The sequence below is a fragment of the Brachyhypopomus gauderio genome, unplaced genomic scaffold (assembly GCF_052324685.1).
Source record: "Brachyhypopomus gauderio isolate BG-103 unplaced genomic scaffold, BGAUD_0.2 sc77, whole genome shotgun sequence".
NCBI classification, from domain to species: domain Eukaryota; kingdom Metazoa; phylum Chordata; class Actinopteri; order Gymnotiformes; family Hypopomidae; genus Brachyhypopomus; species Brachyhypopomus gauderio.
The window spans coordinates 1403970-1429954 of record NW_027506898.1 but is presented as its reverse complement, the minus strand read 5'-3'; the positions used below and the strand labels follow the sequence as shown (position 1 = coordinate 1429954).

At 41.1% G+C, this 25985-nt stretch overlaps 55 non-coding genes across 55 annotated transcripts; all 55 read left to right on the top strand.

Annotated features, from left to right (window-relative positions):
* The first annotated feature begins 79 nt into the window (after positions 1 to 79).
* trnaq-uug (transfer RNA glutamine (anticodon UUG)) lies at positions 80 to 151 on the top strand. Its single transcript has one exon. It is a non-coding gene; the product is annotated as a tRNA-Gln (tRNA).
* A 227-nt stretch (positions 152 to 378) lies between these two features.
* On the top strand, positions 379 to 450 carry trnaq-cug (transfer RNA glutamine (anticodon CUG)). The gene has a single exon. It is a non-coding gene; the product is annotated as a tRNA-Gln (tRNA).
* A 228-nt stretch (positions 451 to 678) lies between these two features.
* trnaq-cug (transfer RNA glutamine (anticodon CUG)) lies at positions 679 to 750 on the top strand. Its single transcript has one exon. It is a non-coding gene; the product is annotated as a tRNA-Gln (tRNA).
* A 395-nt stretch (positions 751 to 1145) lies between these two features.
* Positions 1146 to 1217, top strand: trnaq-uug (transfer RNA glutamine (anticodon UUG)). Its single transcript has one exon. It is a non-coding gene; the product is annotated as a tRNA-Gln (tRNA).
* A 229-nt stretch (positions 1218 to 1446) lies between these two features.
* On the top strand, positions 1447 to 1518 carry trnaq-cug (transfer RNA glutamine (anticodon CUG)). Its single transcript has one exon. It is a non-coding gene; the product is annotated as a tRNA-Gln (tRNA).
* A 395-nt stretch (positions 1519 to 1913) lies between these two features.
* Positions 1914 to 1985, top strand: trnaq-uug (transfer RNA glutamine (anticodon UUG)). The gene has a single exon. It is a non-coding gene; the product is annotated as a tRNA-Gln (tRNA).
* An 826-nt stretch (positions 1986 to 2811) lies between these two features.
* On the top strand, positions 2812 to 2883 carry trnaq-cug (transfer RNA glutamine (anticodon CUG)). Its single transcript has one exon. It is a non-coding gene; the product is annotated as a tRNA-Gln (tRNA).
* A 395-nt stretch (positions 2884 to 3278) lies between these two features.
* trnaq-uug (transfer RNA glutamine (anticodon UUG)) lies at positions 3279 to 3350 on the top strand. Its single transcript has one exon. It is a non-coding gene; the product is annotated as a tRNA-Gln (tRNA).
* A 528-nt stretch (positions 3351 to 3878) lies between these two features.
* trnaq-cug (transfer RNA glutamine (anticodon CUG)) lies at positions 3879 to 3950 on the top strand. The gene has a single exon. It is a non-coding gene; the product is annotated as a tRNA-Gln (tRNA).
* Positions 3951 to 4345: 395 nt separating this feature from the next.
* On the top strand, positions 4346 to 4417 carry trnaq-uug (transfer RNA glutamine (anticodon UUG)). The gene has a single exon. It is a non-coding gene; the product is annotated as a tRNA-Gln (tRNA).
* An 826-nt stretch (positions 4418 to 5243) lies between these two features.
* Positions 5244 to 5315, top strand: trnaq-cug (transfer RNA glutamine (anticodon CUG)). Its single transcript has one exon. It is a non-coding gene; the product is annotated as a tRNA-Gln (tRNA).
* Positions 5316 to 5710: 395 nt separating this feature from the next.
* Positions 5711 to 5782, top strand: trnaq-uug (transfer RNA glutamine (anticodon UUG)). Its single transcript has one exon. It is a non-coding gene; the product is annotated as a tRNA-Gln (tRNA).
* A 528-nt stretch (positions 5783 to 6310) lies between these two features.
* trnaq-cug (transfer RNA glutamine (anticodon CUG)) lies at positions 6311 to 6382 on the top strand. The gene has a single exon. It is a non-coding gene; the product is annotated as a tRNA-Gln (tRNA).
* Positions 6383 to 6777: 395 nt separating this feature from the next.
* trnaq-uug (transfer RNA glutamine (anticodon UUG)) lies at positions 6778 to 6849 on the top strand. The gene has a single exon. It is a non-coding gene; the product is annotated as a tRNA-Gln (tRNA).
* Positions 6850 to 7076: 227 nt separating this feature from the next.
* trnaq-cug (transfer RNA glutamine (anticodon CUG)) lies at positions 7077 to 7148 on the top strand. Its single transcript has one exon. It is a non-coding gene; the product is annotated as a tRNA-Gln (tRNA).
* Positions 7149 to 7843: 695 nt separating this feature from the next.
* Positions 7844 to 7915, top strand: trnaq-uug (transfer RNA glutamine (anticodon UUG)). The gene has a single exon. It is a non-coding gene; the product is annotated as a tRNA-Gln (tRNA).
* Positions 7916 to 8611: 696 nt separating this feature from the next.
* Positions 8612 to 8683, top strand: trnaq-uug (transfer RNA glutamine (anticodon UUG)). Its single transcript has one exon. It is a non-coding gene; the product is annotated as a tRNA-Gln (tRNA).
* Positions 8684 to 9509: 826 nt separating this feature from the next.
* trnaq-cug (transfer RNA glutamine (anticodon CUG)) lies at positions 9510 to 9581 on the top strand. The gene has a single exon. It is a non-coding gene; the product is annotated as a tRNA-Gln (tRNA).
* Positions 9582 to 9976: 395 nt separating this feature from the next.
* Positions 9977 to 10048, top strand: trnaq-uug (transfer RNA glutamine (anticodon UUG)). The gene has a single exon. It is a non-coding gene; the product is annotated as a tRNA-Gln (tRNA).
* Positions 10049 to 10576: 528 nt separating this feature from the next.
* On the top strand, positions 10577 to 10648 carry trnaq-cug (transfer RNA glutamine (anticodon CUG)). Its single transcript has one exon. It is a non-coding gene; the product is annotated as a tRNA-Gln (tRNA).
* Positions 10649 to 11043: 395 nt separating this feature from the next.
* On the top strand, positions 11044 to 11115 carry trnaq-uug (transfer RNA glutamine (anticodon UUG)). The gene has a single exon. It is a non-coding gene; the product is annotated as a tRNA-Gln (tRNA).
* A 528-nt stretch (positions 11116 to 11643) lies between these two features.
* Positions 11644 to 11715, top strand: trnaq-cug (transfer RNA glutamine (anticodon CUG)). The gene has a single exon. It is a non-coding gene; the product is annotated as a tRNA-Gln (tRNA).
* Positions 11716 to 12110: 395 nt separating this feature from the next.
* On the top strand, positions 12111 to 12182 carry trnaq-uug (transfer RNA glutamine (anticodon UUG)). The gene has a single exon. It is a non-coding gene; the product is annotated as a tRNA-Gln (tRNA).
* A 227-nt stretch (positions 12183 to 12409) lies between these two features.
* trnaq-cug (transfer RNA glutamine (anticodon CUG)) lies at positions 12410 to 12481 on the top strand. Its single transcript has one exon. It is a non-coding gene; the product is annotated as a tRNA-Gln (tRNA).
* Positions 12482 to 12709: 228 nt separating this feature from the next.
* Positions 12710 to 12781, top strand: trnaq-cug (transfer RNA glutamine (anticodon CUG)). The gene has a single exon. It is a non-coding gene; the product is annotated as a tRNA-Gln (tRNA).
* Positions 12782 to 13176: 395 nt separating this feature from the next.
* trnaq-uug (transfer RNA glutamine (anticodon UUG)) lies at positions 13177 to 13248 on the top strand. The gene has a single exon. It is a non-coding gene; the product is annotated as a tRNA-Gln (tRNA).
* Positions 13249 to 13475: 227 nt separating this feature from the next.
* On the top strand, positions 13476 to 13547 carry trnaq-cug (transfer RNA glutamine (anticodon CUG)). Its single transcript has one exon. It is a non-coding gene; the product is annotated as a tRNA-Gln (tRNA).
* A 228-nt stretch (positions 13548 to 13775) lies between these two features.
* Positions 13776 to 13847, top strand: trnaq-cug (transfer RNA glutamine (anticodon CUG)). Its single transcript has one exon. It is a non-coding gene; the product is annotated as a tRNA-Gln (tRNA).
* A 395-nt stretch (positions 13848 to 14242) lies between these two features.
* trnaq-uug (transfer RNA glutamine (anticodon UUG)) lies at positions 14243 to 14314 on the top strand. The gene has a single exon. It is a non-coding gene; the product is annotated as a tRNA-Gln (tRNA).
* Positions 14315 to 14541: 227 nt separating this feature from the next.
* On the top strand, positions 14542 to 14613 carry trnaq-uug (transfer RNA glutamine (anticodon UUG)). Its single transcript has one exon. It is a non-coding gene; the product is annotated as a tRNA-Gln (tRNA).
* Positions 14614 to 15607: 994 nt separating this feature from the next.
* Positions 15608 to 15679, top strand: trnaq-uug (transfer RNA glutamine (anticodon UUG)). Its single transcript has one exon. It is a non-coding gene; the product is annotated as a tRNA-Gln (tRNA).
* Positions 15680 to 15906: 227 nt separating this feature from the next.
* trnaq-cug (transfer RNA glutamine (anticodon CUG)) lies at positions 15907 to 15978 on the top strand. Its single transcript has one exon. It is a non-coding gene; the product is annotated as a tRNA-Gln (tRNA).
* A 228-nt stretch (positions 15979 to 16206) lies between these two features.
* Positions 16207 to 16278, top strand: trnaq-cug (transfer RNA glutamine (anticodon CUG)). The gene has a single exon. It is a non-coding gene; the product is annotated as a tRNA-Gln (tRNA).
* Positions 16279 to 16673: 395 nt separating this feature from the next.
* On the top strand, positions 16674 to 16745 carry trnaq-uug (transfer RNA glutamine (anticodon UUG)). The gene has a single exon. It is a non-coding gene; the product is annotated as a tRNA-Gln (tRNA).
* A 227-nt stretch (positions 16746 to 16972) lies between these two features.
* trnaq-cug (transfer RNA glutamine (anticodon CUG)) lies at positions 16973 to 17044 on the top strand. The gene has a single exon. It is a non-coding gene; the product is annotated as a tRNA-Gln (tRNA).
* A 228-nt stretch (positions 17045 to 17272) lies between these two features.
* Positions 17273 to 17344, top strand: trnaq-cug (transfer RNA glutamine (anticodon CUG)). The gene has a single exon. It is a non-coding gene; the product is annotated as a tRNA-Gln (tRNA).
* A 395-nt stretch (positions 17345 to 17739) lies between these two features.
* trnaq-uug (transfer RNA glutamine (anticodon UUG)) lies at positions 17740 to 17811 on the top strand. The gene has a single exon. It is a non-coding gene; the product is annotated as a tRNA-Gln (tRNA).
* Positions 17812 to 18038: 227 nt separating this feature from the next.
* trnaq-cug (transfer RNA glutamine (anticodon CUG)) lies at positions 18039 to 18110 on the top strand. The gene has a single exon. It is a non-coding gene; the product is annotated as a tRNA-Gln (tRNA).
* A 228-nt stretch (positions 18111 to 18338) lies between these two features.
* Positions 18339 to 18410, top strand: trnaq-cug (transfer RNA glutamine (anticodon CUG)). Its single transcript has one exon. It is a non-coding gene; the product is annotated as a tRNA-Gln (tRNA).
* Positions 18411 to 18805: 395 nt separating this feature from the next.
* Positions 18806 to 18877, top strand: trnaq-uug (transfer RNA glutamine (anticodon UUG)). The gene has a single exon. It is a non-coding gene; the product is annotated as a tRNA-Gln (tRNA).
* A 227-nt stretch (positions 18878 to 19104) lies between these two features.
* Positions 19105 to 19176, top strand: trnaq-uug (transfer RNA glutamine (anticodon UUG)). The gene has a single exon. It is a non-coding gene; the product is annotated as a tRNA-Gln (tRNA).
* Positions 19177 to 20170: 994 nt separating this feature from the next.
* Positions 20171 to 20242, top strand: trnaq-uug (transfer RNA glutamine (anticodon UUG)). The gene has a single exon. It is a non-coding gene; the product is annotated as a tRNA-Gln (tRNA).
* A 227-nt stretch (positions 20243 to 20469) lies between these two features.
* On the top strand, positions 20470 to 20541 carry trnaq-cug (transfer RNA glutamine (anticodon CUG)). The gene has a single exon. It is a non-coding gene; the product is annotated as a tRNA-Gln (tRNA).
* Positions 20542 to 20769: 228 nt separating this feature from the next.
* Positions 20770 to 20841, top strand: trnaq-cug (transfer RNA glutamine (anticodon CUG)). The gene has a single exon. It is a non-coding gene; the product is annotated as a tRNA-Gln (tRNA).
* A 395-nt stretch (positions 20842 to 21236) lies between these two features.
* trnaq-uug (transfer RNA glutamine (anticodon UUG)) lies at positions 21237 to 21308 on the top strand. The gene has a single exon. It is a non-coding gene; the product is annotated as a tRNA-Gln (tRNA).
* Positions 21309 to 21835: 527 nt separating this feature from the next.
* trnaq-cug (transfer RNA glutamine (anticodon CUG)) lies at positions 21836 to 21907 on the top strand. The gene has a single exon. It is a non-coding gene; the product is annotated as a tRNA-Gln (tRNA).
* A 395-nt stretch (positions 21908 to 22302) lies between these two features.
* trnaq-uug (transfer RNA glutamine (anticodon UUG)) lies at positions 22303 to 22374 on the top strand. Its single transcript has one exon. It is a non-coding gene; the product is annotated as a tRNA-Gln (tRNA).
* A 227-nt stretch (positions 22375 to 22601) lies between these two features.
* On the top strand, positions 22602 to 22673 carry trnaq-cug (transfer RNA glutamine (anticodon CUG)). The gene has a single exon. It is a non-coding gene; the product is annotated as a tRNA-Gln (tRNA).
* Positions 22674 to 22901: 228 nt separating this feature from the next.
* On the top strand, positions 22902 to 22973 carry trnaq-cug (transfer RNA glutamine (anticodon CUG)). Its single transcript has one exon. It is a non-coding gene; the product is annotated as a tRNA-Gln (tRNA).
* A 395-nt stretch (positions 22974 to 23368) lies between these two features.
* Positions 23369 to 23440, top strand: trnaq-uug (transfer RNA glutamine (anticodon UUG)). Its single transcript has one exon. It is a non-coding gene; the product is annotated as a tRNA-Gln (tRNA).
* A 227-nt stretch (positions 23441 to 23667) lies between these two features.
* Positions 23668 to 23739, top strand: trnaq-uug (transfer RNA glutamine (anticodon UUG)). The gene has a single exon. It is a non-coding gene; the product is annotated as a tRNA-Gln (tRNA).
* Positions 23740 to 24733: 994 nt separating this feature from the next.
* On the top strand, positions 24734 to 24805 carry trnaq-uug (transfer RNA glutamine (anticodon UUG)). Its single transcript has one exon. It is a non-coding gene; the product is annotated as a tRNA-Gln (tRNA).
* Positions 24806 to 25032: 227 nt separating this feature from the next.
* trnaq-cug (transfer RNA glutamine (anticodon CUG)) lies at positions 25033 to 25104 on the top strand. The gene has a single exon. It is a non-coding gene; the product is annotated as a tRNA-Gln (tRNA).
* A 228-nt stretch (positions 25105 to 25332) lies between these two features.
* Positions 25333 to 25404, top strand: trnaq-cug (transfer RNA glutamine (anticodon CUG)). Its single transcript has one exon. It is a non-coding gene; the product is annotated as a tRNA-Gln (tRNA).
* A 395-nt stretch (positions 25405 to 25799) lies between these two features.
* On the top strand, positions 25800 to 25871 carry trnaq-uug (transfer RNA glutamine (anticodon UUG)). The gene has a single exon. It is a non-coding gene; the product is annotated as a tRNA-Gln (tRNA).
* Positions 25872 to 25985: the final 114 nt, after the last annotated feature.

Sequence of the window (25985 nt, the reverse complement as noted above, 5' to 3'; positions counted from 1 at the left end):
CCTATTTGCTGTTTCCATGGTGTTAGCATTCTGGACTCTGAATCCAGCAACTCATTTGCTAGAAACAACTTTTGCTGTGGGTTCCATGGTGTAATGGTCAGCACTCTGGACTTTGAATCCAGTGATCCGAGTTCGACTCTCGGTGGAACCTTTCTGCTACATGCTCTTTATCTGGGATTGTACCAGCTTTCATTGTTGAAGACTACTGTAAACAGAAAGTGTCTTTCAGTTGACCAAATCAAATACCTCAACTAATTATCTTGTTGCTGGAAGTCCTTGTCTGTAGTTGTTGCAACATGCATTCTCCCATGACAAGTCACTTTGAGCTTAACTTGGTCTGTGAACCCAGCAAAACAAGACTCAGAAGTGTCTCATGTAGGTTCCATGGTGTAATGGTTAGCACTCTGGACTCTGAATCCAGCAATCCGAGTTCGACTCTCGGTGGAACCTTTCTGCTACATGCTCTTTATCTGGGATTGTACCAGCTTTCATTGTTGAAGACTACTGTAAACTGAAAGTGTCTTTCAGTTGACCAAATCGAATACCTCAACTAAATATCTTGTTGCTGGAAGTCCTTGTCTGTAGTTGTTGCAACTTGCATCCTCTCAAGACAAGTCACTTTGAGCTTAACTTGGTCTGTGAACCCAGCAAAACAGAAGAATCAGAACTTATCTTTTAGGTTCCATGGTGTAATGGTTAGCACTCTGGACTCTGAATCCAGCAATCTGAGTTCAATTCTCAGTGGAACCTTTTGATTCATTAGTGTTGATTCCAGCTTGCAGGTCTTTTCTCCATGCAAGCTCTATCACATGCTTGCGGTCTATATAATTCCAGCATATTTCATGAATTGTTTTCAGAATTTTTACATGCTTGTTCTTGTGGCAAACAGCTTTCTGATTATCCTAGAATTGGTGAAGTCATTTAAATCCAAATATGCTAGGGTCTCAGGACAGGATGTTTTGCTATGTGTTCAGCAAAACAGTATTCACAAAAGCTAATTTCTTTGGTTGCGTGATGCAGTAGTAAGCACAACAGACTCTGAAATCAACGGCAGAGAAGTTGGAAACCTATTTGCTGTTTCCATGGTGTTAGCATTCTGGACTCTGAATCCAGCAACTCATTTGCTAGAAACAACTTTTGCTGTGGGTTCCATGGTGTAATGGTCAGCACTCTGGACTTTGAATCCAGTGATCCGAGTTCGACTCTCGGTGGAACCTTTCTGCTACATGCTCTTTATCTGGGATTGTACCAGCTTTCATTGTTGAACACTACTGTAAACAGAAAGTGTCTTTCAGTTGACCAAATCGAATACCTCAACTAAATATCTTGTTCGCTGGAAGTCCTTGTCTGTAGTTGTTGCAACTTGCATCCTCTCAAGACAAGTCACTTTGAGCATAACTTGGTCTGTGAACCCAGCAAAACAGAAGAATCAGAACTTATCTTTTAGGTTCCATGGTGTAATGGTTAGCACTCTGGACTCTGAATCCAGCAATCTGAGTTCAACTCTCAGTGGAACCTTTTGATTCATTAGTGTTGATTCCAGCTTGCAGGTCTTTTCTCCATGCAAGCTCTATCACATGCTTGCGGTCTATATAATTCCAGCATATTTCATGAATTGTTTTCAGAGTTTTTACATGCTTGTTCTTGTGGCAAACAGCTTTCTGATTATCCTAGAATTGGTGAAGTCATTTAAATCCAAATATGCTAGGGTCTCAGGACAGGATGTTTTGCTATGTGTTCAGCAAAACAGTATTCACAAAAGCTAATTTCTTTGGTTGCGTGATGCAGTAGTAAGCACAACAGACTCTGAAATCAACGGCAGAGAAGTTGGAAACCTATTTGCTGTTTCCATGGTGTTAGCATTCTGGACTCTGAATCCAGCAACTCATTTGCTAGAAACAACTTTTGCTGTGGGTTCCATGGTGTAATGGTCAGCACTCTGGACTTTGAATCCAGTGATCCGAGTTCGACTCTCGGTGGAACCTTTCTGCTACATGCTCTTTATCTGGGATTGTACCAGCTTTCATTGTTGAAGACTACTGTAAACAGAAAGTGTCTTTCAGTTGACCAAATCAAATACCTCTACTAATTATCTTGTTGCTGGAAGTCCTTGTCTGTAGTTGTTGCAACCTCCATTCTCCCATGACAAGTCACTTTGAGCTTAACTTGGTCTGTGAACCCAGCAAAACAAGACTCAGAAATGTCTAATGTAGGTTCCATGGTGTAATGGTTAGCACTCTGGACTCTGAATCCAGCAATCCGAGTTCGACTCTCCGTGGAACCTTTCTGCTACATGCTCTTTATCTGGGGTTGTACCAGCTTTCGTTGTTGAAGACTAGTGTAAACAGAAAGTGTCTTTCAGTTGACCAAATCAAATACCTCAACTAATTATCTTGTTGCTGGAAGTCCTTGTCTGTAGTTGTTGCAACATGCATTGTCCCATGACAAGTCACTTTGAGCTTAACTTGGTCTGTGAACCCAGCAAAACAAGACTCAGAAGTGTCTCATGTAGGTTCCATGGTGTAATGGTTAGCACTCTGGACTCTGAATCCAGCAATCTGAGTTCGACTCTCGGTGGAACCTTTCTGCTACATGCTCTTTATCTGGGATTGTACCAGCTTTCATTGTTGAAGACTACTGTAAACAGAAAGTGTCTTTCAGTTGACCAAATCGAATACCTCAACTAAATATCTTGTTGCTGGAAGTCCTTGTCTGTAGTTGTTGCAACTTGCATCCTCTCAAGACAAGTCACTTTGAGCTTAACTTGGTCTGTGAACCCAGCAAAACAGAAGAATCAGAACTTATCTTTTAGGTTCCATGGTGTAATGGTTAGCACTCTGGACTCTGAATCCAGCAATCTGAGTTCAACTCTCAGTGGAACCTTTTGATTCATTAGTGTTGATTCCAGCTTGCAGGTCTTTTCTCCATGCAAGCTCTATCACATGCTTGCGGTCTATATAATTCCAGCATATTTCATGAATTGTTTTCAGAATTTTTACATGCTTGTTCTTGTGGCAAACAGCTTTCTGATTATCCTAGAATTGGTGAAGTCATTTAAATCCAAATATGCTAGGGTCTCAGGACAGGATGTTTTGCTATGTGTTCAGCAAAACAGTATTCACAAAAGCTAATTTCTTTGGTTGCGTGATGCAGTAGTAAGCACAACAGACTCTGAAATCAACGGCAGAGAAGTTGGAAACCTATTTGCTGTTTCCATGGTGTTAGCATTCTGGACTCTGAATCCAGCAACTCATTTGCTAGAAACAACTTTTGCTGTGGGTTCCATGGTGTAATGGTCAGCACTCTGGACTTTGAATCCAGTAATCCGAGTTCGACTCTCGGTGGAACCTTTCTGCTACATGCTCTTTATCTGGGATTGTACCAGCTTTCATTGTTGAAGACTACTGTAAACAGAAAGTGTCTTTCAGTTGACCAAATCAAATACCTCAACTAATTATCTTGTTGCTGGAAGTCCTTGTCTGTAGTTGTTGCAACATGCATTCTCCCATGACAAGTCACTTTGAGCTTAACTTGGTCTGTGAACCCAGCAAAACAAGACTCAGAAGTGTCTCATGTAGGTTCCATGGTGTAATGGTTAGCACTCTGCACTCCGAATCCAGCAATCCGAGTTCGAATCTCAGTGGAACCTTTCTGCTACATGCTCTTTATCTGGGATTGTACCAGCTTTCATTGTTGAAGACTACTGTAAACAGAAAGTGTCTTTCAGTTGACCAAATCGAATACCTCAACTAAATATCTTGTTCGCTGGAAGTCCTTGTCTGTAGTTGTTGCAACTTGCATCCTCTCAAGACAAGTCACTTTGAGCTTAACTTGGTCTGTGAACCCAGCAAAACAGAAGAATCAGAACTTGTCTTTTAGGTTCCATGGTGTAATGGTTAGCACTCTGGACTCTGAATCCAGCAATCTGAGTTCAACTCTCAGTGGAACCTTTTGATTCATTAGTGTTGATTCCAGCTTGCAGGTCTTTTCTCCATGCAAGCTCTATCACATGCTTGCGGTCTATATAATTCCAGCATATTTCATGAATTGTTTTCAGAATTTTTACATGCTTGTTCTTGTGGCAAACAGCTTTCTGATTATCCTAGAATTGGTGAAGTCATTTAAATCCAAATATGCTAGGGTCTCAGGACAGGATGTTTTGCTATGTGTTCAGCAAAACAGTATTCACAAAAGCTAATTTCTTTGGTTGCGTGATGCAGTAGTAAGCACAACAGACTCTGAAATCAACGGCAGAGAAGTTGGAAACCTATTTGCTGTTTCCATGGTGTTAGCATTCTGGACTCTGAATCCAGCAACTCATTTGCTAGAAACAACTTTTGCTGTGGGTTCCATGGTGTAATGGTCAGCACTCTGGACTTTGAATCCAGTGATCCGAGTTCGACTCTCGGTGGAACCTTTCTGCTACATGCTCTTTATCTGGGATTGTACCAGCTTTCATTGTTGAAGACTACTGTAAACAGAAAGTGTCTTTCAGTTGACCAAATCAAATACCTCTACTAATTATCTTGTTGCTGGAAGTCCTTGTCTGTAGTTGTTGCAACCTCCATTCTCCCATGACAAGTCACTTTGAGCTTAACTTGGTCTGTGAACCCAGCAAAACAAGACTCAGAAATGTCTAATGTAGGTTCCATGGTGTAATGGTTAGCACTCTGGACTCTGAATCCAGCAATCCGAGTTCGACTCTCCGTGGAACCTTTCTGCTACATGCTCTTTATCTGGGGTTGTACCAGCTTTCGTTGTTGAAGACTAGTGTAAACAGAAAGTGTCTTTCAGTTGACCAAATCAAATACCTCAACTAATTATCTTGTTGCTGGAAGTCCTTGTCTGTAGTTGTTGCAACATGCATTGTCCCATGACAAGTCACTTTGAGCTTAACTTGGTCTGTGAACCCAGCAAAACAAGACTCAGAAGTGTCTCATGTAGGTTCCATGGTGTAATGGTTAGCACTCTGGACTCTGAATCCAGCAATCTGAGTTCGACTCTCGGTGGAACCTTTCTGCTACATGCTCTTTATCTGGGATTGTACCAGCTTTCATTGTTGAAGACTACTGTAAACAGAAAGTGTCTTTCAGTTGACCAAATCGAATACCTCAACTAAATATCTTGTTGCTGGAAGTCCTTGTCTGTAGTTGTTGCAACTTGCATCCTCTCAAGACAAGTCACTTTGAGCTTAACTTGGTCTGTGAACCCAGCAAAACAGAAGAATCAGAACTTATCTTTTAGGTTCCATGGTGTAATGGTTAGCACTCTGGACTCTGAATCCAGCAATCTGAGTTCAACTCTCAGTGGAACCTTTTGATTCATTAGTGTTGATTCCAGCTTGCAGGTCTTTTCTCCATGCAAGCTCTATCACATGCTTGCGGTCTATATAATTCCAGCATATTTCATGAATTGTTTTCAGAATTTTTACATGCTTGTTCTTGTGGCAAACAGCTTTCTGATTATCCTAGAATTGGTGAAGTCATTTAAATCCAAATATGCTAGGGTCTCAGGACAGGATGTTTTGCTATGTGTTCAGCAAAACAGTATTCACAAAAGCTAATTTCTTTGGTTGCGTGATGCAGTAGTAAGCACAACAGACTCTGAAATCAACGGCAGAGAAGTTGGAAACCTATTTGCTGTTTCCATGGTGTTAGCATTCTGGACTCTGAATCCAGCAACTCATTTGCTAGAAACAACTTTTGCTGTGGGTTCCATGGTGTAATGGTCAGCACTCTGGACTTTGAATCCAGTAATCCGAGTTCGACTCTCGGTGGAACCTTTCTGCTACATGCTCTTTATCTGGGATTGTACCAGCTTTCATTGTTGAAGACTACTGTAAACAGAAAGTGTCTTTCAGTTGACCAAATCAAATACCTCAACTAATTATCTTGTTGCTGGAAGTCCTTGTCTGTAGTTGTTGCAACATGCATTCTCCCATGACAAGTCACTTTGAGCTTAACTTGGTCTGTGAACCCAGCAAAACAAGACTCAGAAGTGTCTCATGTAGGTTCCATGGTGTAATGGTTAGCACTCTGCACTCCGAATCCAGCAATCCGAGTTCGAATCTCAGTGGAACCTTTCTGCTACATGCTCTTTATCTGGGATTGTACCAGCTTTCATTGTTGAAGACTACTGTAAACAGAAAGTGTCTTTCAGTTGACCAAATCGAATACCTCAACTAAATATCTTGTTCGCTGGAAGTCCTTGTCTGTAGTTGTTGCAACTTGCATCCTCTCAAGACAAGTCACTTTGAGCTTAACTTGGTCTGTGAACCCAGCAAAACAGAAGAATCAGAACTTGTCTTTTAGGTTCCATGGTGTAATGGTTAGCACTCTGGACTCTGAATCCAGCAATCTGAGTTCAACTCTCAGTGGAACCTTTTGATTCATTAGTGTTGATTCCAGCTTGCAGGTCTTTTCTCCATGCAAGCTCTATCACATGCTTGCGGTCTATATAATTCCAGCATATTTCATGAATTGTTTTCAGAATTTTTACATGCTTGTTCTTGTGGCAAACAGCTTTCTGATTATCCTAGAATTGGTGAAGTCATTTAAATCCAAATATGCTAGGGTCTCAGGACAGGATGTTTTGCTATGTGTTCAGCAAAACAGTATTCACAAAAGCTAATTTCTTTGGTTGCGTGATGCAGTAGTAAGCACAACAGACTCTGAAATCAACGGCAGAGAAGTTGGAAACCTATTTGCTGTTTCCATGGTGTTAGCATTCTGGACTCTGAATCCAGCAACTCATTTGCTAGAAACAACTTTTGCTGTGGGTTCCATGGTGTAATGGTCAGCACTCTGGACTTTGAATCCAGTGATCCGAGTTCGACTCTCGGTGGAACCTTTCTGCTACATGCTCTTTATCTGGGATTGTACCAGCTTTCATTGTTGAAGACTACTGTAAACAGAAAGTGTCTTTCAGTTGACCAAATCAAATACCTCAACTAATTATCTTGTTGCTGGAAGTCCTTGTCTGTAGTTGTTGCAACATGCATTCTCCCATGACAAGTCACTTTGAGCTTAACTTGGTCTGTGAACCCAGCAAAACAAGACTCAGAAGTGTCTCATGTAGGTTCCATGGTGTAATGGTTAGCACTCTGGACTCTGAATCCAGCAATCCGAGTTCGACTCTCGGTGGAACCTTTCTGCTACATGCTCTTTATCTGGGATTGTACCAGCTTTCATTGTTGAAGACTACTGTAAACAGAAAGTGTCTTTCAGTTGACCAAATCGAATACCTCAACTAAATATCTTGTTGCTGGAAGTCCTTGTCTGTAGTTGTTGCAACTTGCATCCTCTCAAGACAAGTCACTTTGAGCTTAACTTGGTCTGTGAACCCAGCAAAACAGAAGAATCAGAACTTATCTTTTAGGTTCCATGGTGTAATGGTTAGCACTCTGGACTCTCAATCCAGCAATCTGAGTTCAACTCTCAGTGGAACCTTTTGATTCATTAGTGTTGATTCCAGCTTGCAGGTCTTTTCTCCATGCAAGCTCTATCACATGCTTGCGGTCTATATAATTCCAGCATATTTCATGAATTGTTTTCAGAGTTTTTACATGCTTGTTCTTGTGGCAAACAGCTTTCTGATTATCCTAGAATTGGTGAAGTCATTTAAATCCAAATATGCTAGGGTCTCAGGACAGGATGTTTTGCTATGTGTTCAGCAAAACAGTATTCACAAAAGCTAATTTCTTTGGTTGCGTGATGCAGTAGTAAGCACAACAGACTCTGAAATCAACGGCAGAGAAGTTGGAAACCTATTTGCTGTTTCCATGGTGTTAGCATTCTGGACTCTGAATCCAGCAACTCATTTGCTAGAAACAACTTTTGCTGTGGGTTCCATGGTGTAATGGTCAGCACTCTGGACTTTGAATCCAGTGATCCGAGTTCGACTCTCGGTGGAACCTTTCTGCTACATGCTCTTTATCTGGGATTGTACCAGCTTTCATTGTTGAAGACTACTGTAAACAGAAAGTGTCTTTCAGTTGACCAAATCGAATACCTCAACTAAATATCTTGTTCGCTGGAAGTCCTTGTCTGTAGTTGTTGCAACTTGCATCCTCTCAAGACAAGTCACTTTGAGCATAACTTGGTCTGTGAACCCAGCAAAACAGAAGAATCAGAACTTATCCTTTAGGTTCCATGGTGTAATGGTTAGCACTCTGGACTCTGAATCCAGCAATCTGAGTTCAACACTCAGTGGAACCTTTTGATTCATTAGTGTTGATTCCAGCTTGCAGGTCTTTTCTCCATGCAAGCTCTATCACATGCTTGCGGTCTATATAATTCCAGCATATTTCATGAATTGTTTTCAGAATTTTTACATGCTTGTTCTTGTGGCAAACAGCTTTCTGATTATCCTAGAATTGGTGAAGTCATTTAAATCCAAATATGCTAGGGTCTCAGGACAGGATGTTTTGCTATGTGTTCAGCAAAACAGTATTCACAAAAGCTAATTTCTTTGGTTGCGTGATGCAGTAGTAAGCACAACAGACTCTGAAATCAACGGCAGAGAAGTTGGAAACCTATTTGCTGTTTCCATGGTGTTAGCATTCTGGACTCTGAATCCAGCAACTCATTTGCTAGAAACAACTTTTGCTGTGGGTTCCATGGTGTAATGGTCAGCACTCTGGACTTTGAATCCAGTGATCCGAGTTCGACTCTCGGTGGAACCTTTCTGCTACATGCTCTTTATCTGGGATTGTACCAGCTTTCATTGTTGAAGACTACTGTAAACAGAAAGTGTCTTTCAGTTGACCAAATCAAATACCTCTACTAATTATCTTGTTGCTGGAAGTCCTTGTCTGTAGTTGTTGCAACCTGCATTCTCCCATGACAAGTCACTTTGAGCTTAACTTGGTCTGTGAACCCAGCAAAACAAGACTCAGAAATGTCTAATGTAGGTTCCATGGTGTAATGGTTAGCACTCTGGACTCTGAATCCAGCAATCCGAGTTCGACTCTCCGTGGAACCTTTCTGCTACATGCTCTTTATCTGGGGTTGTACCAGCTTTCGTTGTTGAAGACTAGTGTAAACAGAAAGTGTCTTTCAGTTGACCAAATCAAATACCTCAACTAATTATCTTGTTGCTGGAAGTCCTTGTCTGTAGTTGTTGCAACATGCATTCTCCCATGACAAGTCACTTTGAGCTTAACTTGGTCTGTGAACCCAGCAAAACAAGACTCAGAAGTGTCTCATGTAGGTTCCATGGTGTAATGGTTAGCACTCTGGACTCTGAATCCAGCAATCTGAGTTCGACTCTCGGTGGAACCTTTCTGCTACATGCTCTTTATCTGGGATTGTACCAGCTTTCATTGTTGAAGACTACTGTAAACAGAAAGTGTCTTTCAGTTGACCAAATCGAATACCTCAACTAAATATCTTGTTGCTGGAAGTCCTTGTCTGTAGTTGTTGCAACTTGCATCCTCTCAAGACAAGTCACTTTGAGCTTAACTTGGTCTGTGAACCCAGCAAAACAGAAGAATCAGAACTTATCTTTTAGGTTCCATGGTGTAATGGTTAGCACTCTGGACTCTGAATCCAGCAATCTGAGTTCAACTCTCAGTGGAACCTTTTGATTCATTAGTGTTGATTCCAGCTTGCAGGTCTTTTCTCCATGCAAGCTCTATCACATGCTTGCGGTCTATATAATTCCAGCATATTTCATGAATTGTTTTCAGAATTTTTACATGCTTGTTCTTGTGGCAAACAGCTTTCTGATTATCCTAGAATTGGTGAAGTCATTTAAATCCAAATATGCTAGGGTCTCAGGACAGGATGTTTTGCTATGTGTTCAGCAAAACAGTATTCACAAAAGCTAATTTCTTTGGTTGCGTGATGCAGTAGTAAGCACAACAGACTCTGAAATCAACGGCAGAGAAGTTGGAAACCTATTTGCTGTTTCCATGGTGTTAGCATTCTGGACTCTGAATCCAGCAACTCATTTGCTAGAAACAACTTTTGCTGTGGGTTCCATGGTGTAATGGTCAGCACTCTGGACTTTGAATCCAGTGATCCGAGTTCGACTCTCGGTGGAACCTTTCTGCTACATGCTCTTTATCTGGGATTGTACCAGCTTTCATTGTTGAAGACTACTGTAAACAGAAAGTGTCTTTCAGTTGACCAAATCAAATACCTCAACTAATTATCTTGTTGCTGGAAGTCCTTGTCTGTAGTTGTTGCAACATGCATTCTCCCATGACAAGTCACTTTGAGCTTAACTTGGTCTGTGAACCCAGCAAAACAAGACTCAGAAGTGTCTCATGTAGGTTCCATGGTGTAATGGTTAGCACTCTGCACTCCGAATCCAGCAATCCGAGTTCGACTCTCAGTGGAACCTTTCTGCTACATGCTCTTTATCTGGGATTGTACCAGCTTTCATTGTTGAAGACTACTGTAAACAGAAAGTGTCTTTCAGTTGACCAAATCGAATACCTCAACTAAATATCTTGTTCGCTGGAAGTCCTTGTCTGTAGTTGTTGCAACTTGCATCCTCTCAAGACAAGTCACTTTGAGCTTAACTTGGTCTGTGAACCCAGCAAAACAGAAGAATCAGAACTTATCTTTTAGGTTCCATGGTGTAATGGTTAGCACTCTGGACTCTGAATCCAGCAATCTGAGTTCAACTCTCAGTGGAACCTTTTGATTCATTAGTGTTGATTCCAGCTTGCAGGTCTTTTCTCCATGCAAGCTCGATCACATGCTTGCGGTCTATATAATTCCAGCATATTTCATGAATTGTTTTCAGAATTTTTACATGCTTGTTCTTGTGGCAAACAGCTTTCTGATTATCCTAGAATTGGTGAAGTCATTTAAATCCAAATATGCTAGGGTCTCAGGACAGGATGTTTTGCTATGTGTTCAGCAAAACAGTATTCACAAAAGCTAATTTCTTTGGTTGCGTGATGCAGTAGTAAGCACAACAGACTCTGAAATCAACGGCAGAGAAGTTGGAAACCTATTTGCTGTTTCCATGGTGTTAGCATTCTGGACTCTGAATCCAGCAACTCATTTGCTAGAAACAACTTTTGCTGTGGGTTCCATGGTGTAATGGTCAGCACTCTGGACTTTGAATCCAGTGATCCGAGTTCGACTCTCGGTGGAACCTTTCTGCTACATGCTCTTTATCTGGGATTGTACCAGCTTTCATTGTTGAAGACTACTGTAAACAGAAAGTGTCTTTCAGTTGACCAAATCAAATACCTCAACTAATTATCTTGTTGCTGGAAGTCCTTGTCTGTAGTTGTTGCAACATGCATTCTCCCATGACAAGTCACTTTGAGCTTAACTTGGTCTGTGAACCCAGCAAAACAAGACTCAGAAGTGTCTCATGTAGGTTCCATGGTGTAATGGTTAGCACTCTGCACTCCGAATCCAGCAATCCGAGTTCGACTCTCAGTGGAACCTTTCTGCTACATGCTCTTTATCTGGGATTGTACCAGCTTTCATTGTTGAAGACTACTGTAAACAGAAAGTGTCTTTCAGTTGACCAAATCGAATACCTCAACTAAATATCTTGTTCGCTGGAAGTCCTTGTCTGTAGTTGTTGCAACTTGCATCCTCTCAAGACAAGTCACTTTGAGCTTAACTTGGTCTGTGAACCCAGCAAAACAGAAGAATCAGAACTTATCTTTTAGGTTCCATGGTGTAATGGTTAGCACTCTGGACTCTGAATCCAGCAATCTGAGTTCAACTCTCAGTGGAACCTTTTGATTCATTAGTGTTGATTCCAGCTTGCAGGTCTTTTCTCCATGCAAGCTCTATCACATGCTTGCGGTCTATATAATTCCAGCATATTTCATGAATTGTTTTCAGAATTTTTACATGCTTGTTCTTGTGGCAAACAGCTTTCTGATTATCCTAGAATTGGTGAAGTCATTTAAATCCAAATATGCTAGGGTCTCAGGACAGGATGTTTTGCTATGTGTTCAGCAAAACAGTATTCACAAAAGCTAATTTCTTTGGTTGCGTGATGCAGTAGTAAGCACAACAGACTCTGAAATCAACGGCAGAGAAGTTGGAAACCTATTTGCTGTTTCCATGGTGTTAGCATTCTGGACTCTGAATCCAGCAACTCATTTGCTAGAAACAACTTTTGCTGTGGGTTCCATGGTGTAATGGTCAGCACTCTGGACTTTGAATCCAGTGATCCGAGTTCGACTCTCGGTGGAACCTTTCTGCTACATGCTCTTTATCTGGGATTGTACCAGCTTTCATTGTTGAAGACTACTGTAAACAGAAAGTGTCTTTCAGTTGACCAAATCAAATACCTCAACTAATTATCTTGTTGCTGGAAGTCCTTGTCTGTAGTTGTTGCAACCTGCATTCTCCCATGACAAGTCACTTTGAGCTTAACTTGGTCTGTGAACCCAGCAAAACAAGACTCAGAAGTGTCTCATGTAGGTTCCATGGTGTAATGGTTAGCACTCTGGACTCTGAATCCAGCAATCCGAGTTCGACTCTCGGTGGAACCTTTCTGCTACATGCTCTTTATCTGGGATTGTACCAGCTTTCATTGTTGAAGACTACTGTAAACAGAAAGTGTCTTTCAGTTGACCAAATCGAATACCTCAACTAAATATCTTGTTGCTGGAAGTCCTTGTCTGTAGTTGTTGCAACTTGCATCCTCTCAAGACAAGTCACTTTGAGCTTAACTTGGTCTGTGAACCCAGCAAAACAGAAGAATCAGAACTTATCCTTTAGGTTCCATGGTGTAATGGTTAGCACTCTGGACTCTGAATCCAGCAATCTGAGTTCAACTCTCAGTGGAACCTTTTGATTCATTAGTGTTGATTCCAGCTTGCAGGTCTTTTCTCCATGCAAGCTCTATCACATGCTTGCGGTCTATATAATTCCAGCATATTTCATGAATTGTTTTCAGAATTTTTACATGCTTATTCTTGTGGCAAACAGCTTTCTGATTATCCTAGAATTGGTGAAGTCATTTAAATCCAAATATGCTAGGGTCTCAGGACAGGATGTTTTGCTATGTGTTCAGCAAAACAGTATTCACAAAAGCTAATTTCTTTGGTTGCGTGATGCAGTAGTAAGCACAACAGACTCTGAAATCAACGGCAGAGAAGTTGGAAACCTATTTGCTGTTTCCATGGTGTTAGCATTCTGGACTCTGAATCCAGCAACTCATTTGCTAGAAACAACTTTTGCTGTGGGTTCCATGGTGTAATGGTCAGCACTCTGGACTTTGAATCCAGTGATCCGAGTTCGACTCTCGGTGGAACCTTTCTGCTACATGCTCTTTATCTGGGATTGTACCAGCTTTCATTGTTGAAGACTACTGTAAACAGAAAGTGTCTTTCAGTTGACCAAATCAAATACCTCAACTAATTATCTTGTTGCTGGAAGTCCTTGTCTGTAGTTGTTGCAACCTGCATTCTCCCATGACAAGTCACTTTGAGCTTAACTTGGTCTGTGAACCCAGCAAAACAAGACTCAGAAGTGTCTCATGTAGGTTCCATGGTGTAATGGTTAGCACTCTGGACTCTGAATCCAGCAATCCGAGTTCGACTCTCGGTGGAACCTTTCTGCTACATGCTCTTTATCTGGGATTGTACCAGCTTTCATTGTTGAAGACTACTGTAAACAGAAAGTGTCTTTCAGTTGACCAAATCGAATACCTCAACTAAATATCTTGTTGCTGGAAGTCCTTGTCTGTAGTTGTTGCAACTTGCATCCTCTCAAGACAAGTCACTTTGAGCTTAACTTGGTCTGTGAACCCAGCAAAACAGAAGAATCAGAACTTATCTTTTAGGTTCCATGGTGTAATGGTTAGCACTCTGGACTCTGAATCCAGCAATCTGAGTTCAACTCTCAGTGGAACCTTTTGATTCATTAGTGTTGATTCCAGCTTGCAGGTCTTTTCTCCATGCAAGCTCTATCACATGCTTGCGGTCTATATAATTCCAGCATATTTCATGAATTGTTTTCAGAATTTTTACATGCTTGTTCTTGTGGCAAACAGCTTTCTGATTATCCTAGAATTGGTGAAGTCATTTAAATCCAAATATGCTAGGGTCTCAGGACAGGATGTTTTGCTATGTGTTCAGCAAAACAGTATTCACAAAAGCTAATTTCTTTGGTTGCGTGATGCAGTAGTAAGCACAACAGACTCTGAAATCAACGGCAGAGAAGTTGGAAACCTATTTGCTGTTTCCATGGTGTTAGCATTCTGGACTCTGAATCCAGCAACTCATTTGCTAGAAACAACTTTTGCTGTGGGTTCCATGGTGTAATGGTCAGCACTCTGGACTTTGAATCCAGTGATCCGAGTTCGACTCTCGGTGGAACCTTTCTGCTACATGCTCTTTATCTGGGATTGTACCAGCTTTCATTGTTGAAGACTACTGTAAACAGAAAGTGTCTTTCAGTTGACCAAATCAAATACCTCAACTAATTATCTTGTTGCTGGAAGTCGTTGTCTGTAGTTGTTGCAACATGCATTCTCCCATGACAAGTCACTTTGAGCTTAACTTGGTCTGTGAACCCAGCAAAACAAGACTCAGAAATGTCTAATGTAGGTTCCATGGTGTAATGGTCAGCACTCTGGACTTTGAATCCAGTGATCCGAGTTCGACGCTCGGTGGAACCTTTCTGCTACATGCTCTTTATCTGGGATTGTACCAGCTTTCATTGTTGAAGACTACTGTAAACAGAAAGTGTCTTTCAGTTGACCAAATCAAATACCTCAACTAATTATCTTGTTGCTGGAAGTCCTTGTCTGTAGTTGTTGCAACATGCATTCTCCCATGACAAGTCACTTTGAGCTTAACTTGGTCTGTGAACCCAGCAAAACAAGACTCAGAAATGTCTAATGTAGGTTCCATGGTGTAATGGTTAGCACTCTGGAATCTGAATCCAGCAATCCGAGTTCGACTCTCGGTGGAACCTTTCTGCTACATGCTCTTTATCTGGGATTGTACCAGCTTTCATTGTTGAAGACTACTGTAAACAGAAAGTGTCTTTCAGTTGACCAAATCGAATACCTCAACTAAATATCTTGTTGCTGGAAGTCCTTGTCTGTAGTTGTTGCAACTTGCATCCTCTCAAGACAAGTCACTTTGAGCTTAACTTGGTCTGTGAACCCAGCAAAACAGAAGAATCCGAACTTATCTTTTAGGTTCCATGGTGTAATGGTTAGCACTCTGGACTCTAAATCCAGCAATCTGAGTTCAACTCTCAGTGGAACCTTTTGATTCATTAGTGTTGATTCCAGCTTGCAGGTCTTTTCTCCATGCAAGCTCTATCACATGCTTGCGGTCTATATAATTCCAGCATATTTCATGAATTGTTTTCAGAATTTTTACATGCTTGTTCTTGTGGCAAACAGCTTTCTGATTATCCTAGAATTGGTGAAGTCATTTAAATCCAAATATGCTAGGGTCTCAGGACAGGATGTTTTGCTATGTGTTCAGCAAAACAGTATTCACAAAAGCTAATTTCTTTGGTTGCGTGATGCAGTAGTAAGCACAACAGACTCTGAAATCAACGGCAGAGAAGTTGGAAACCTATTTGCTGTTTCCATGGTGTTAGCATTCTGGACTCTGAATCCAGCAACTCATTTGCTAGAAACAACTTTTGCTGTGGGTTCCATGGTGTAATGGTCAGCACTCTGGACTTTGAATCCAGTGATCCGAGTTCGACTCTCGGTGGAACCTTTCTGCTACATGCTCTTTATCTGGGATTGTACCAGCTTTCATTGTTGAAGACTACTGTAAACAGAAAGTGTCTTTCAGTTGACCAAATCAAATACCTCAACTAATTATCTTGTTGCTGGAAGTCCTTGTCTGTAGTTGTTGCAACATGCATTCTCCCATGACAAGTCACTTTGAGCTTAACTTGGTCTGTGAACCCAGCAAAACAAGACTCAGAAGTGTCTCATGTAGGTTCCATGGTGTAATGGTTAGCACTCTGGACTCTGAATCCAGCAATCCGAGTTCGACTCTCGGTGGAACCTTTCTGCTACATGCTCTTTATCTGGGATTGTACCAGCTTTCATTGTTGAAGACTACTGTAAACAGAAAGTGTCTTTCAGTTGACCAAATCGAATACCTCAACTAAATATCTTGTTGCTGGAAGTCCTTGTCTGTAGTTGTTGCAACTTGCATCCTCTCAAGACAAGTCACTTTGAGCTTAACTTGGTCTGTGAACCCAGCAAAACAGAAGAATCCGAACTTATCTTTTAGGTTCCATGGTGTAATGGTTAGCACTCTGGACTCTGAATCCAGCAATCTGAGTTCAACTCTCAGTGGAACCTTTTGATTCATTAGTGTTGATTCCAGCTTGCAGGTCTTTTCTCCATGCAAGCTCTATCACATGCTTGCGGTCTATATAATTCCAGCATATTTCATGAATTGTTTTCAGAATTTTTACATGCTTGTTCTTGTGGCAAACAGCTTTCTGATTATCCTAGAATTGGTGAAGTCATTTAAATCCAAATATGCTAGGGTCTCAGGACAGGATGTTTTGCTATGTGTTCAGCAAAACAGTATTCACAAAAGCTAATTTCTTTGGTTGCGTGATGCAGTAGTAAGCACAACAGACTCTGAAATCAACGGCAGAGAAGTTGGAAACCTATTTGCTGTTTCCATGGTGTTAGCATTCTGGACTCTGAATCCAGCAACTCATTTGCTAGAAACAACTTTTGCTGTGGGTTCCATGGTGTAATGGTCAGCACTCTGGACTTTGAATCCAGTGATCCGAGTTCGACTCTCGGTGGAACCTTTCTGCTACATGCTCTTTATCTGGGATTGTACCAGCTTTCATTGTTGAAGACTACTGTAAACAGAAAGTGTCTTTCAGTTGACCAAATCAAATACCTCAACTAATTATCTTGTTGCTGGAAGTCCTTGTCTGTAGTTGTTGCAACCTGCATTCTCCCATGACAAGTCACTTTGAGCTTAACTTGGTCTGTGAACCCAGCAAAACAAGACTCAGAAGTGTCTCATGTAGGTTCCATGGTGTAATGGTTAGCACTCTGGACTCTGAATCCAGCAATCCGAGTTCGACTCTCGGTGGAACCTTTCTGCTACATGCTCTTTATCTGGGATTGTACCAGCTTTCATTGTTGAAGACTACTGTAAACAGAAAGTGTCTTTCAGTTGACCAAATCGAATACCTCAACTAAATATCTTGTTGCTGGAAGTCCTTGTCTGTAGTTGTTGCAACTTGCATCCTCTCAAGACAAGTCACTTTGAGCTTAACTTGGTCTGTGAACCCAGCAAAACAGAAGAATCAGAACTTATCCTTTAGGTTCCATGGTGTAATGGTTAGCACTCTGGACTCTGAATCCAGCAATCTGAGTTCAACTCTCAGTGGAACCTTTTGATTCATTAGTGTTGATTCCAGCTTGCAGGTCTTTTCTCCATGCAAGCTCTATCACATGCTTGCGGTCTATATAATTCCAGCATATTTCATGAATTGTTTTCAGAATTTTTACATGCTTATTCTTGTGGCAAACAGCTTTCTGATTATCCTAGAATTGGTGAAGTCATTTAAATCCAAATATGCTAGGGTCTCAGGACAGGATGTTTTGCTATGTGTTCAGCAAAACAGTATTCACAAAAGCTAATTTCTTTGGTTGCGTGATGCAGTAGTAAGCACAACAGACTCTGAAATCAACGGCAGAGAAGTTGGAAACCTATTTGCTGTTTCCATGGTGTTAGCATTCTGGACTCTGAATCCAGCAACTCATTTGCTAGAAACAACTTTTGCTGTGGGTTCCATGGTGTAATGGTCAGCACTCTGGACTTTGAATCCAGTGATCCGAGTTCGACTCTCGGTGGAACCTTTCTGCTACATGCTCTTTATCTGGGATTGTACCAGCTTTCATTGTTGAAGACTACTGTAAACAGAAAGTGTCTTTCAGTTGACCAAATCAAATACCTCAACTAATTATCTTGTTGCTGGAAGTCCTTGTCTGTAGTTGTTGCAACCTGCATTCTCCCATGACAAGTCACTTTGAGCTTAACTTGGTCTGTGAACCCAGCAAAACAAGACTCAGAAGTGTCTCATGTAGGTTCCATGGTGTAATGGTTAGCACTCTGGACTCTGAATCCAGCAATCCGAGTTCGACTCTCGGTGGAACCTTTCTGCTACATGCTCTTTATCTGGGATTGTACCAGCTTTCATTGTTGAAGACTACTGTAAACAGAAAGTGTCTTTCAGTTGACCAAATCGAATACCTCAACTAAATATCTTGTTGCTGGAAGTCCTTGTCTGTAGTTGTTGCAACTTGCATCCTCTCAAGACAAGTCACTTTGAGCTTAACTTGGTCTGTGAACCCAGCAAAACAGAAGAATCAGAACTTATCTTTTAGGTTCCATGGTGTAATGGTTAGCACTCTGGACTCTGAATCCAGCAATCTGAGTTCAACTCTCAGTGGAACCTTTTGATTCATTAGTGTTGATTCCAGCTTGCAGGTCTTTTCTCCATGCAAGCTCTATCACATGCTTGCGGTCTATATAATTCCAGCATATTTCATGAATTGTTTTCAGAATTTTTACATGCTTGTTCTTGTGGCAAACAGCTTTCTGATTATCCTAGAATTGGTGAAGTCATTTAAATCCAAATATGCTAGGGTCTCAGGACAGGATGTTTTGCTATGTGTTCAGCAAAACAGTATTCACAAAAGCTAATTTCTTTGGTTGCGTGATGCAGTAGTAAGCACAACAGACTCTGAAATCAACGGCAGAGAAGTTGGAAACCTATTTGCTGTTTCCATGGTGTTAGCATTCTGGACTCTGAATCCAGCAACTCATTTGCTAGAAACAACTTTTGCTGTGGGTTCCATGGTGTAATGGTCAGCACTCTGGACTTTGAATCCAGTGATCCGAGTTCGACTCTCGGTGGAACCTTTCTGCTACATGCTCTTTATCTGGGATTGTACCAGCTTTCATTGTTGAAGACTACTGTAAACAGAAAGTGTCTTTCAGTTGACCAAATCAAATACCTCAACTAATTATCTTGTTGCTGGAAGTCGTTGTCTGTAGTTGTTGCAACATGCATTCTCCCATGACAAGTCACTTTGAGCTTAACTTGGTCTGTGAACCCAGCAAAACAAGACTCAGAAATGTCTAATGTAGGTTCCATGGTGTAATGGTCAGCACTCTGGACTTTGAATCCAGTGATCCGAGTTCGACGCTCGGTGGAACCTTTCTGCTACATGCTCTTTATCTGGGATTGTACCAGCTTTCATTGTTGAAGACTACTGTAAACAGAAAGTGTCTTTCAGTTGACCAAATCAAATACCTCAACTAATTATCTTGTTGCTGGAAGTCCTTGTCTGTAGTTGTTGCAACATGCATTCTCCCATGACAAGTCACTTTGAGCTTAACTTGGTCTGTGAACCCAGCAAAACAAGACTCAGAAATGTCTAATGTAGGTTCCATGGTGTAATGGTTAGCACTCTGGAATCTGAATCCAGCAATCCGAGTTCGACTCTCGGTGGAACCTTTCTGCTACATGCTCTTTATCTGGGATTGTACCAGCTTTCATTGTTGAAGACTACTGTAAACAGAAAGTGTCTTTCAGTTGACCAAATCGAATACCTCAACTAAATATCTTGTTGCTGGAAGTCCTTGTCTGTAGTTGTTGCAACTTGCATCCTCTCAAGACAAGTCACTTTGAGCTTAACTTGGTCTGTGAACCCAGCAAAACAGAAGAATCCGAACTTATCTTTTAGGTTCCATGGTGTAATGGTTAGCACTCTGGACTCTAAATCCAGCAATCTGAGTTCAACTCTCAGTGGAACCTTTTGATTCATTAGTGTTGATTCCAGCTTGCAGGTCTTTTCTCCATGCAAGCTCTATCACATGCTTGCGGTCTATATAATTCCAGCATATTTCATGAATTGTTTTCAGAATTTTTACATGCTTGTTCTTGTGGCAAACAGCTTTCTGATTATCCTAGAATTGGTGAAGTCATTTAAATCCAAATATGCTAGGGTCTCAGGACAGGATGTTTTGCTATGTGTTCAGCAAAACAGTATTCACAAAAGCTAATTTCTTTGGTTGCGTGATGCAGTAGTAAGCACAACAGACTCTGAAATCAACGGCAGAGAAGTTGGAAACCTATTTGCTGTTTCCATGGTGTTAGCATTCTGGACTCTGAATCCAGCAACTCATTTGCTAGAAACAACTTTTGCTGTGGGTTCCATGGTGTAATGGTCAGCACTCTGGACTTTGAATCCAGTGATCCGAGTTCGACTCTCGGTGGAACCTTTCTGCTACATGCTCTTTATCTGGGATTGTACCAGCTTTCATTGTTGAAGACTACTGTAAACAGAAAGTGTCTTTCAGTTGACCAAATCAAATACCTCAACTAATTATCTTGTTGCTGGAAGTCCTTGTCTGTAGTTGTTGCAACATGCATTCTCCCATGACAAGTCACTTTGAGCTTAACTTGGTCTGTGAACCCAGCAAAACAAGACTCAGAAGTGTCTCATGTAGGTTCCATGGTGTAATGGTTAGCACTCTGGACTCTGAATCCAGCAATCCGAGTTCGACTCTCGGTGGAACCTTTCTGCTACATGCTCTTTATCTGGGATTGTACCAGCTTTCATTGTTGAAGACTACTGTAAACAGAAAGTGTCTTTCAGTTGACCAAATCGAATACCTCAACTAAATATCTTGTTGCTGGAAGTCCTTGTCTGTAGTTGTTGCAACTTGCATCCTCTCAAGACAAGTCACTTTGAGCTTAACTTGGTCTGTGAACCCAGCAAAACAGAAGAATCCGAACTTATCTTTTAGGTTCCATGGTGTAATGGTTAGCACTCTGGACTCTGAATCCAGCAATCTGAGTTCAACTCTCAGTGGAACCTTTTGATTCATTAGTGTTGATTCCAGCTTGCAGGTCTTTTCTCCATGCAAGCTCTATCACATGCTTGCGGTCTATATAATTCCAGCATATTTCATGAATTGTTTTCAGAATTTTTACATGCTTGTTCTTGTGGCAAACAGCTTTCTGATTATCCTAGAATTGGTGAAGTCATTTAAATCCAAATATGCTAGGGTCTCAGGACAGGATGTTTTGCTATGTGTTCAGCAAAACAGTATTCACAAAAGCTAATTTCTTTGGTTGCGTGATGCAGTAGTAAGCACAACAGACTCTGAAATCAACGGCAGAGAAGTTGGAAACCTATTTGCTGTTTCCATGGTGTTAGCATTCTGGACTCTGAATCCAGCAACTCATTTGCTAGAAACAACTTTTGCTGTGGGTTCCATGGTGTAATGGTCAGCACTCTGGACTTTGAATCCAGTGATCCGAGTTCGACTCTCGGTGGAACCTTTCTGCTACATGCTCTTTATCTGGGATTGTACCAGCTTTCATTGTTGAAGACTACTGTAAACAGAAAGTGTCTTTCAGTTGACCAAATCAAATACCTCAACTAATTATCTTGTTGCTGGAAGTCCTTGTCTGTAGTTGTTGCAACCTGCATTCTCCCATGACAAGTCACTTTGAGCTTAACTTGGTCTGTGAACCCAGCAAAACAAGACTCAGAAGTGTCTCATGTAGGTTCCATGGTGTAATGGTTAGCACTCTGGACTCTTAATCCAGCAATCCGAGTTCGACTCTCGGTGGAACCTTTCTGCTACATGCTCTTTATCTGGGATTGTACCAGCTTTCATTGTTGAAGACTACTGTAAACAGAAAGTGTCTTTCAGTTGACCAAATCGAATACCTCAACTAAATATCTTGTTGCTGGAAGTCCTTGTCTGTAGTTGTTGCAACTTGCATCCTCTCAAGACAAGTCACTTTGAGCTTAACTTGGTCTGTGAACCCAGCAAAACAGAAGAATCAGAACTTATCCTTTAGGTTCCATGGTGTAATGGTTAGCACTCTGGACTCTGAATCCAGCAATCTGAGTTCAACTCTCAGTGGAACCTTTTGATTCATTAGTGTTGATTCCAGCTTGCAGGTCTTTTCTCCATGCAAGCTCTATCACATGCTTGCGGTCTATATAATTCCAGCATATTTCATGAATTGTTTTCAGAATTTTTACATGCTTATTCTTGTGGCAAACAGCTTTCTGATTATCCTAGAATTGGTGAAGTCATTTAAATCCAAATATGCTAGGGTCTCAGGACAGGATGTTTTGCTATGTGTTCAGCAAAACAGTATTCACAAAAGCTAATTTCTTTGGTTGCGTGATGCAGTAGTAAGCACAACAGACTCTGAAATCAACGGCAGAGAAGTTGGAAACCTATTTGCTGTTTCCATGGTGTTAGCATTCTGGACTCTGAATCCAGCAACTCATTTGCTAGAAACAACTTTTGCTGTGGGTTCCATGGTGTAATGGTCAGCACTCTGGACTTTGAATCCAGTGATCCGAGTTCGACTCTCGGTGGAACCTTTCTGCTACATGCTCTTTATCTGGGATTGTACCAGCTTTCATTGTTGAAGACTACTGTAAACAGAAAGTGTCTTTCAGTTGACCAAATCAAATACCTCAACTAATTATCTTGTTGCTGGAAGTCCTTGTCTGTAGTTGTTGCAACCTGCATTCTCCCATGACAAGTCACTTTGAGCTTAACTTGGTCTGTGAACCCAGCAAAACAAGACTCAGAAGTGTCTCATGTAGGTTCCATGGTGTAATGGTTAGCACTCTGGACTCTGAATCCAGCAATCCGAGTTCGACTCTCGGTGGAACCTTTCTGCTACATGCTCTTTATCTGGGATTGTACCAGCTTTCATTGTTGAAGACTACTGTAAACAGAAAGTGTCTTTCAGTTGACCAAATCGAATACCTCAACTAAATATCTTGTTGCTGGAAGTCCTTGTCTGTAGTTGTTGCAACTTGCATCCTCTCAAGACAAGTCACTTTGAGCTTAACTTGGTCTGTGAACCCAGCAAAACAGAAGAATCAGAACTTATCTTTTAGGTTCCATGGTGTAATGGTTAGCACTCTGGACTCTGAATCCAGCAATCTGAGTTCAACTCTCAGTGGAACCTTTTGATTCATTAGTGTTGATTCCAGCTTGCAGGTCTTTTCTCCATGCAAGCTCTATCACATGCTTGCGGTCTATATAATTCCAGCATATTTCATGAATTGTTTTCAGAATTTTTACATGCTTGTTCTTGTGGCAAACAGCTTTCTGATTATCCTAGAATTGGTGAAGTCATTTAAATCCAAATATGCTAGGGTCTCAGGACAGGATGTTTTGCTATGTGTTCAGCAAAACAGTATTCACAAAAGCTAATTTCTTTGGTTGCGTGATGCAGTAGTAAGCACAACAGACTCTGAAATCAACGGCAGAGAAGTTGGAAACCTATTTGCTGTTTCCATGGTGTTAGCATTCTGGACTCTGAATCCAGCAACTCATTTGCTAGAAACAACTTTTGCTGTGGGTTCCATGGTGTAATGGTCAGCACTCTGGACTTTGAATCCAGTGATCCGAGTTCGACTCTCGGTGGAACCTTTCTGCTACATGCTCTTTATCTGGGATTGTACCAGCTTTCATTGTTGAAGACTACTGTAAACAGAAAGTGTCTTTCAGTTGACCAAATCAAATACCTCAACTAATTATCTTGTTGCTGGAAGTCGTTGTCTGTAGTTGTTGCAACATGCATTCTCCCATGACAAGTCACTTTGAGCTTAACTTGGTCTGTGAACCCAGCAAAACAAGACTCAGAAATGTCTAATGTAGGTTCCATGGTGTAATGGTCAGCACTCTGGACTTTGAATCCAGTGATCCGAGTTCGACGCTCGGTGGAACCTTTCTGCTACATGCTCTTTATCTGGGATTGTACCAGCTTTCATTGTTGAAGACTACTGTAAACAGAAAGTGTCTTTCAGTTGACCAAATCAAATACCTCAACTAATTATCTTGTTGCTGGAAGTCCTTGTCTGTAGTTGTTGCAACATGCATTCTCCCATGACAAGTCACTTTGAGCTTAACTTGGTCTGTGAACCCAGCAAAACAAGACTCAGAAATGTCTAATGTAGGTTCCATGGTGTAATGATTAGCACTCTGGAATCTGAATCCAGCAATCCGAGTTCGACTCTCGGTGGAACCTTTCTGCTACATGCTCTTTATCTGGGATTGTACCAGCTTTCATTGTTGAAGACTACTGTAAACAGAAAGTGTCTTTCAGTTGACCAAATCGAATACCTCAACTAAATATCTTGTTGCTGGAAGTCCTTGTCTGTAGTTGTTGCAACTTGCATCCTCTCAAGACAAGTCACTTTGAGCTTAACTTGGTCTGTGAACCCAGCAAAACAGAAGAATCCGAACTTATCTTTTAGGTTCCATGGTGTAATGGTTAGCACTCTGGACTCTAAATCCAGCAATCTGAGTTCAACTCTCAGTGGAACCTTTTGATTCATTAGTGTTGATTCCAGCTTGCAGGTCTTTTCTCCATGCAAGCTCTATCACATGCTTGCGGTCTATATAATTCCAGCATATTTCATGAATTGTTTTCAGAATTTTTACATGCTTGTTCTTGTGGCAAACAGCTTTCTGATTATCCTAGAATTGGTGAAGTCATTTAAATCCAAATATGCTAGGGTCTCAGGACAGGATGTTTTGCTATGTGTTCAGCAAAACAGTATTCACAAAAGCTAATTTCTTTGGTTGCGTGATGCAGTAGTAAGCACAACAGACTCTGAAATCAACGGCAGAGAAGTTGGAAACCTATTTGCTGTTTCCATGGTGTTAGCATTCTGGACTCTGAATCCAGCAACTCATTTGCTAGAAACAACTTTTGCTGTGGGTTCCATGGTGTAATGGTCAGCACTCTGGACTTTGAATCCAGTGATCCGAGTTCGACTCTCGGTGGAACCTTTCTGCTACATGCTCTTTATCTGGGATTGTACCAGCTTTCATTGTTGAAGACTACTGTAAACAGAAAGTGTCTTTCAGTTGACCAAATCAAATACCTCAACTAATTATCTTGTTGCTGGAAGTCCTTGTCTGTAGTTGTTGCAACATGCATTCTCCCATGACAAGTCACTTTGAGCTTAACTTGGTCTGTGAACCCAGCAAAACAAGACTCAGAAGTGTCTCATGTAGGTTCCATGGTGTAATGGTTAGCACTCTGGACTCTGAATCCAGCAATCCGAGTTCGACTCTCGGTGGAACCTTTCTGCTACATGCTCTTTATCTGGGATTGTACCAGCTTTCATTGTTGAAGACTACTGTAAACAGAAAGTGTCTTTCAGTTGACCAAATCGAATACCTCAACTAAATATCTTGTTGCTGGAAGTCCTTGTCTGTAGTTGTTGCAACTTGCATCCTCTCAAGACAAGTCACTTTGAGCTTAACTTGGTCTGTGAACCCAGCAAAACAGAAGAATCCGAACTTATCTTTTAGGTTCCATGGTGTAATGGTTAGCACTCTGGACTCTGAATCCAGCAATCTGAGTTCAACTCTCAGTGGAACCTTTTGATTCATTAGTGTTGATTCCAGCTTGCAGGTCTTTTCTCCATGCAAGCTCTATCACATGCTTGCGGTCTATATAATTCCAGCATATTTCATGAATTGTTTTCAGAATTTTTACATGCTTGTTCTTGTGGCAAACAGCTTTCTGATTATCCTAGAATTGGTGAAGTCATTTAAATCCAAATATGCTAGGGTCTCAGGACAGGATGTTTTGCTATGTGTTCAGCAAAACAGTATTCACAAAAGCTAATTTCTTTGGTTGTGTGATGCAGTAGTAAGCACAACAGACTCTGAAATCAATGGCAGAGAAGTTGGAAACCTATTTGCTGTTTCCATGGTGTTAGCATTCTGGACTCTGAATCCAGCAACTCATTTGCTAGAAACAACTTTTGCTGTGGGTTCCATGGTGTAATGGTCAGCACTCTGGACTTTGAATCCAGTGATCCGAGTTCGACTCTCGGTGGAACCTTTCTGCTACATGCTCTTTATCTGGGATTGTACCAGCTTTCATTGTTGAAGACTACTGTAAACAGAAAGTGTCTTTCAGTTGACCAAATCAAATACCTCTACTAATTATCTTGTT